Source organism: Eschrichtius robustus, chromosome 10 (assembly GCF_028021215.1).
Source record: "Eschrichtius robustus isolate mEscRob2 chromosome 10, mEscRob2.pri, whole genome shotgun sequence".
Taxonomy (NCBI): Eukaryota; Metazoa; Chordata; class Mammalia; order Artiodactyla; family Eschrichtiidae; genus Eschrichtius; species Eschrichtius robustus.
In genome coordinates, this window is record NC_090833.1 from 46,899,341 (window position 1) to 46,908,058 (window position 8,718).

The window sequence follows — 8,718 nt, forward strand, 5'->3', positions numbered from 1 at the left end:
TAGTCCATTCACATGTGCTGCAGCCACCACCCTTATCTAGGTCCACAACGTTTCCATCACTCCAAAGTAAAACTCCTTCCCCATTAATCAGTTTCTCCCCAGGCCCTGGCAACCACCAGCTCACATTCTGTCTCATCTGTTTCCCGTTTCGTGATCTATTCCTTTTAGTGAGGGTTCTTACCAGGCTTTTGCTGTCCATAAAGTCATCTGAGAGCACCCGGCTGCAGCCATTTACAGCTAAAGAAAAGCTGATCTTAGAGCCAAGGACACAATCTCTCTCTTGGTGGTCACTAAGCTGCCAATAACAACCCTCTGCTGCCTGAATGCTCTCCTATCTCCATGGCTACCCTACCTCCTGGGCATTGCATGGGCTCTACATCTCTGCTGCCATGACTGACATAGTGGAGTCTTCAAAAATACCAGTGATAATGTATTTTCTGGGTTCATTCGTGTACCAAAGCCACTGTGGGGAGAATCTTTCTCTCTCTCTTAACTCTTGCATTTCTCTCTATCATGTAACAGATAAATTAAATACCCCTGGAATTTCTTTGTGTCTGTGGGAGAATGACTTGTCATCAATTAACAGTTTTTTATTCATTAATTTCAGCCTACTCTCTCCTTACATTATGATGAAAACCCATGTCTGGGAGAAGGGGTGCTGAGTTAGGAGCAAATCTCAATAGCAAATGGCAAGTTGTGATCAGATTCAACCCTCATCTCTGACAATCAAAGCATTACTATAGACCTCAGTTTGTTTCTCTGGTGCTATCCTCACTTAGAGTTATTCCCAGGAAGATCTTAGCCCTTCCTTTAAAAATGCTCCTGATGGGTCAATATGATCAGTATTCTGGACACATTCAAAATATCTCAACACTGGTAGATTTTAGCTTGAGTTTAGGTTCAACCTGGAACTCTAAGTACAAGTATTAAACTTAGTATTGGAGAGATAACAAACTAATATGATCTTGTATGATTTTGTAATTTTAATATAAATTGACTAAAATTTTCTATAAAAGGGAAAAACTGAAAAAAAAAAAAGCTCCAAATCAGGAAAGAGGTTTCTATACACATACACCTTTATGCTTGTAACTAATAATAAACAATATATACCATATATAAGAGGGTATGAATATTTTCTTATATTGATTGCCATTTATTAAAAAAAGTTTCTCAAAAATATGTGCAAACAAAAAATGAGCAAGTGTAAAAATCTAGTAGTCTTATGAACGAACTAGTTTTTTTTAAAATGACTGTGCTCTTTTTGGAAAAATAATTTCCATTTCACTCGTTATAGCAGGCTAGATCATGGGGAAATTCTCCTTCTAAAACACAACTGAAAATGCAAGATAAAAATATAATAAGTAACTGTCGAATGCATACTTGGCTCAATAAGAAAGTAAAAGAAAAAAATTCCAGAAGCCAAAAGAACAGAGGAAACTTAAAATTGAGAGGTAAACAAACTGTTCCTGCTCTTGAGAATGTGCTGCCTTGATAGCCAAAGGGTTTAATAGCCAAGTAAGGAGAGCAGTCAAGGTTGCAGGAAGAGGAGGTAGGAACTAAGACCCCACATGGCTGAATGGCTTACATTCACTAAAGAATGTAATAGAAAAATATGCCCTTTGAATCACTGGATGGGGAGGCAACAGCATGGTCAACAGCTCCTTAGTCTAGGCTGTGGGTGTAAAAAAAATTTCTTCCTTCTTTGAGATTTCATAAACAAAGGCGTTTACTCTTTGTCTGTGTTACATCACTTAGACTTGAAACTGCAGTCCCTCCCAAATGCTAATGAAAGGAATATCAGAAAGATAATAATAAAATGTTTCTTCTTCCCCTTACAATACAGAGGAGCAGATACAATGTCATGTCTTAAATTTAGTTCTGATAAAGTGGTAAATTGAGATCATTTATAAAAACATCTCAATATGATTCTCTTTCCCAGTATGGAGGTTTGTATAAAAATAAATAATCCTGCTCTATTTCATAACACATTCTTGGAAGTGTTATTTATACAAATAAGCCTTTTAAGACATTCAGATTTTGGCGGTTGTTGCTGTGTTTTGTGAAATATAACCTCAACAAACTTCTACGTGTTTGCCCAAGAAATACTATTTGAATTGACAGATTATTTGAGGTTTTGTTGTTAGTCCAGAAGAACTTTAAACTTTCCTTTTTTACCATTTGTTTATAAAGACACAATATATCTGTGATTCTGTTGAATTCTTCAGTTAAATGAAGGTTTGAGAATATTCATCTTATTTAAATCAACACAAGATAATACCAAAAAAAAAACCCAAGATAATTTTAAAAAGAATCAAAACTCTAGAAAGAAAAAACAGTCATTGAAATTAAAAACTCAATTGATGCTCTAAACAACAGATTAAAAATAGCTGAATAGAGAGTAAAATAGAGTATAGATTTGAGGAAATTATCTAGGATGCAGCACAGAGAAATCAAGATATGGGGATTATGAAACAGATTTTCAAGAACACAGAGGCTAGAATGAGAAGGTCCAATATATGTCTAATAGAAATAAAGGTCATAGCAAATATACATATTTTTAAGAAGAAGATAAGATCATCATAAATCTTCAATTATTTGAAAACAAATTTTTAAATCCAATGCCTAATACATAATGTCTAGCACAGTCAGAAGAAGAAAAGACAGCATGAACAAAAGCCAGAAGGATCAACAGACAAAATGCATTTCTCAATGCAGGGACTTAGGATATTGAAATTATCAGACACAGACTTTAAAATATCTATATTTAAAAGACAAGACTAATAATTTCAGAAGAGATCTAAAAACTAAAAAAAGAATAACAAAAAAATAATACTTGAACTAAAAATGGCCATTATCAAATGCCACCTAGATGAATTATTTAATAGCAACTGGACACAGTTGAAGGAAGAATTAGTAAACTAGTTAGGATAGAAGAAAATTTCCATAATGAAACCTAGACAGACAAAATACTAACGAAAAATAGAGAAGAGTGAGTAAATGACTAAATAATAGAGACATGATCTAATAAAACATAGCTGGAGTCCCTGAAGGAGAAGAAAGAAGATTCAATGCAATCCCAATTAAAATCCCAGAAGGCATTTTTGTGGAAATTGGCAAACTGATTCTAAAATTCACATGGAAATAGAAAGGATCTAGAATAAACCGAAAAACTTTGAAAAACACAACACTGGAGGATGAACATTACCTTATTTCAAGATTCATTATAAAGTAACAGCTATTATAACAGTGTGGTATTGCTATAAAGACAGACAAAGAGATTAATGGAATAATATAGAGTCCAGAAAGAAACCTACACATACATGAACAACTGACTTTCCACAGAGGCACAAAGGCAAGTTGGTAGAAAAAGAATAGTCTTTTCAACAAATGGTGTTGGAACAATTGGATAGGTTGACACATAGCTGTTGAAAGTGGGGTTTTTTAAAATTTTCATTTTAATTATTACATTATCTGCAAGCATGTCCCATTTTATCAAAATAGTTTTGTATCCTTTTTCTCTTTTATTGCTCAGTCTTTCAAAGGATGCTCCATCTTATATTTTTCAAAAAGTCAAGTTTTGGCTTTGTTGAATTTCTCTGTTTTGTCTTTTTAAAAAAACTTAATTCATGCCTTTTCTACTTTTATTTGTTCCCTCTTTCTACTTTCTTTAGATATATACTGTTATGGATTTCCTACCTCCTTAAAATGAGCAGTTATTTCATTCATTTGAAGAATTTTTTCAATATAAGTTTCAGGAATAAAAATTTCCCTTGAAGGACTGTTTTTGCTGAGCCTAACAGATGTTAATATATGATAATTTTATTATCAGACATTTTTAGATGTATTTAGATTTTCACTCACAATGCAAGTAATTAAATGCAAATCCAATTTAGCTTTAGTTCTAGTATGCAAAGATTTTTTAATATTAGCAAAATCCATAAATGTAACTGACAACATACAGAATTAAAAAGAAAAAAAACATGAAAATCTAAGATAATAGAAAAAAATTATTTTATGAAATTCAACACATTCATAATAAAACAAAACCTCTAAGTAAAGTAGGAATAAAAAGAACCTTCTTTAAACTAATAAAGAGTTTCTAAATATAAACAAACAAACAAACCCACTATCAAAAATCAATCTAAATGGGAAAACATTTGAAATGCTACCTTTAAAATCAGGATATAGAGGAGGATGTCCACTAACATCACTTAAATTCTACAATGTGTTGGATGGCTTAGCCAGTGTAATACAAATTTGAAAATCAAGTACTCAAGAATAAATCTAACAAAATCGGTACAAATCTCAACAGGGAATTTTTAAACTTTATTAGGAAATATTAAGGGTTTGCTAAATACACTGGGCAACTATACCATTTCATGGATAGAAATGTTTATACAATGAAGATGTCAATTCTTTCCAAATTCCAATCAATATCTCAACACATGGCTTTTCATGAAACATAAAGTAAAAAAGATTCTAAAATATATATGGAAGAGTATAAAGCCAAGAATAGCAGGTACTCTTCTAAAGAAAAAGAGCAGAGAGAATCATCTTTTTCTACTAAATTTAGTGCTTATTGCAAAGCTAGACATACTAATTAAGACAATGTGGTATTGGTAGTTGGATGGGCAAAATGACCAGAGAAATAAAACAAAGAACCCCTCCAAAACACACATATTTGTATGAAATGTTATTCTATGACAAGATAGCATGTCAAGTTATTGGAGAAAAGCAAGATGTTCAATAAAAGGAACTTGAAAAAATGCTTATCCACATAGAGAAGATTAATCAGTACTGCTACTCAATGCTGTGCTGGTAAACCAACTCTAAAAAAACAAAACAAAACAAAAAAGGCCCTGATTTGCACTGGTTTGTAGCACTTGACAGTTCCCATAATGCAAATACTCCACCCGTGATTGAGTTCGAGTAACCAGTGTAAAGTCACCTGACTCTCGAATTCCTGAAAGATTAACAGCCATGTTTCCTGAGCTAGTATGAGGCAGCTGCAACACCCCACTAACTTTACTTCACACCATACACAAAAATCATTCCCAAATAAGCTTCAAAGGGAAAAATACAATTTAAAGTTCTTAGTAGGAAAAGATGACAGTATATCTTTGGTCTGTGTTATTTGATTAGTTTTCTTTTAAAAAGCACAAAAAACAACATTGACTGTAAAAATAAGATTGATAAATTTGATTGTATTAAAATTAAGAATATTTTGATCATTAAAAAGATACTGTATGTAAATTAAAATTTAGAGATTCAAAACTGAGAAAAGACATTAGTAATATGATTAAGGATTAGAATCAAGTATATATTTTTAAACATTACAAAATAATTTTAAAATACACAGACAATACAAGAAAACTGTGCAAAGCATGTGAATAGGCTTTTACAAAAACAAAACTAACCAATAAACATATGATGAGGTATTCAAGATACTTAGTGACAAAAGAAGAACAAATCAAGATTGCAGTGCAATACCACCTTGTATCTCTTTGATTATTAAAAATTAAAAAGCCTGATACTCAAATGCTGAAGAATATGGATCCACAGGGTCATTTTTCCATTGGAGATAGAAGTGCAAATTGATACAATCACTGTGACATTATATCCCAAAGTTTAACATTCCTCTTCCTTAAGAAATATCAAATTTGATTCTAGATATATAGCCAATAGAAATGTATACAAAAATGTTCATAGAAGCACTATTCATAATAGCAAAGCCCCCCAAAACCCATTATCAAAGACTGGATGAATAAACTATTATCAGAAAAGTATAGTACCCAGCAGTCAAAATAAAGAAACTACGTGACAAGCAACAATATGAATGAATCCTAGCTATAACATTTAAGGGAGTTCCCCGATGGTCTGGTGGTTAAGATTCGGTGCTTTCACCGCTGTGGCCCGGGTTCAATCCTACAAGCAGCATGGCCAAAAAACAAAACAAAACAAAAAACATTCAAATAAGAAAAAAATAAAGTTAGAACTGACTAAAATGTATACACATACACACACACACAAACACATGCATACCATTTTCTGGAATACATAGAGATACAGTGGAAGTCAATCAGGAGAATAATAAACACAGGTTTCATAATTTTCTCATCCGGGTAGGAGAGAGGGGACAGAGCAATGGAATGAAGGACTGCAAGTATACATGTAGGTTATCTTCAAAGTACTTTGTTTTGTGTAGTGGTTTGCTAGTGCTTATTATGTTATTATACATAACTAATTATACAATTAAACAAAACAAAAAGATGTATCTGAAATTCTACAGGAATAATATCAGGGTCACAGCAAAAACAAAAGGCATACCTGGCTGGAGTTCTGTAAATGATATAATGAAGGAATTTTTTACAGAAGGGTAGACAATCCACAAGGGGTACTGAAGAACCTAGAGCTTGCACAGGTGAGAAGCAGTGACCACTCCTGAAAGCCTGAAGAGACAGGAGGTGGAAATGGTATTTTCAGAGCCCAGTGAATAAAGCCAACACTCTATAGTGAGGGACATTCAACAAGGTCCATAGTCATAGGAGGAAGAGTCAGCCCTGCCAGAACCTTGCCAGAATGCCAGCCAGCCATGAGAGAAGCAAGGGAGCATGTATCCTGGCCTTTCTCTCCTGCTACACTCCATTCTCCTGTCAGCACCTCCCTCCCTTTCCTATTGGTTGAACAAAACCAGAAGCCAGAGGGCAAGAGAGCCGTGCCATGAGGCAAAGAGATGAAATGGATCTGAAGTGGAAAACAGAATATCCAGTAATATTAACATGCACACACAAACATTTAAATAAACATCCACCAGCAATGACATGTATATGGGGAGAGATGTAAACAAGTTTAAAGTGTTCTAAGTATTTAGATTAGCCAAGGAAAAGAGTAAAGGTACAAATTAATTTTAGACTTTGATCTATTATTAAAATAATAAACCCAATATAAAATTCCCAAAATAATAGAGAGAATAAATAATTTTTAAATTAATTTAAATGAATGTACACTAAATGAAAAATTAACATAGTTTAGTTTAATTTTAAAACTAATATCTTAATTAATTTTAAAGCAATTTTTTAAAAAGGTAAGAAAAGAAAAATAGAGCAAGTAAAACAAAAGTATTTAGTAAGATGATAGAATTTTTAAACATAAATTTATCAATACATTATATTACATGTCAATAAAATAAGTGATCAAATTAAAATAGAAAATCTGTAAAACTGCACAAATGAATAAAACCCAACAATGGGTCGTTTAAAGAGATGCGCAATACATATAGACACAGAGATTGTAAGTAAGAAGATGGAAGAATATATATTATGCAAATTCCAACCTAAAGAAAAGCTACTGTGGGTATAATTTATCAGACAAAGGAAACTTAAAGGCAAAATGCATAAAGATGAGCAGGGACATCTTACAGTGATAAAAAGTTCAATTCACAAGGAAGATAAAGCAATGCTAAATTTGTAAGCACATAAAAATATAGCCTTACTAATGTAAGCTGCAAAGACTTGGGGGCTGTTTATCGCCAACCAATAGAAAAATTAAGAAATGCACACCAAAATAAACCATGAGTCAAGGAAGATATCACAATGGAAATTAGAAAGTATTTTTAATTGCCTGAAAATGAAAATACTATTTCCAAACTTGTAAACGCTGCTAAAGACATGCTTAGAGGGAAGTTTAGAGCTTTAAATGAGGGAAGTGCATTAAAATTTATAGGTTGACTAATAAAAATAGAAAGCGTTTCTTCCAAACAAAAAAAGAGGTGGAAATGGAGGAATAGAGAAATTGCAATCAATACAAGAGAAGAGAGGTAAGAAGAAAAGGAGTATGCAGTTACCTCTACAATAGTTCTCTCTTCTTAATACTACAATTACTGAGTTTGAACTATGAGCCTGGCTGCCCAGAAAAAGTGTACAGTCTTTATTTTTCCTTACAGCTAAGTGTGGATATGTGACTAAACTCTGATCACTGAGCTCTAAGCTTCAAGGGAAACCTCCTCAAAATGCAGTGGACCCTAGTCCTTTGTCATTTTTCCTCCCCTTTCTCCATTCTGAATCCTGGGATATGAATGCAATGGTTGGAATTCTGGCAGCCTTCTCTTACCAGGAAGCCAAGAGTCATAGTTCAGGGATGCTGGGGCAGTAAGCTGAAAGGAACCTCTGTATCTTTCAACTCTGCCACTATGCCTGCCCTGGACGAGCAATTTACGATGTCTGTTTATGTGAAAGAGAAATCCATTTCCATTTTGAGTATTTATTTTGGATTTTCCCTGATGGGCAACCAAACCTAATCCTAACCGATATAAGGACAAACAGAAAGCACAAAGTACATCAGTCATCACAATAAATAGAAATAGATAGAAATGGAATAAACGTACGTGTTAAAAGCAAAGACTCTGAGATTGGATTAAAAAATATGACAGCTATGTGTTCTTTAAAACCCAGACCTAAAATGCCAGGACACTGGAAAGTTGAAGGTAATAATTATTTCAATAAATAAAATTAATAGTTTTACAGGAAAAAGGCAAGGAATCACAGATGCCTGAATTTTCATCGGTGTTGTTTTGTTATAAGCAGAAAGAGAAAATTCAAGAAAAAGGTTTGATTTTGAAAAATGATAATGAGTTCAATCAGGGGTCTTAAAATATGAGCTAAGAGACTAGGTAGTTAACCTAATTGAGTGAAAATAGGCTGAACTAAATACTAGAGATAG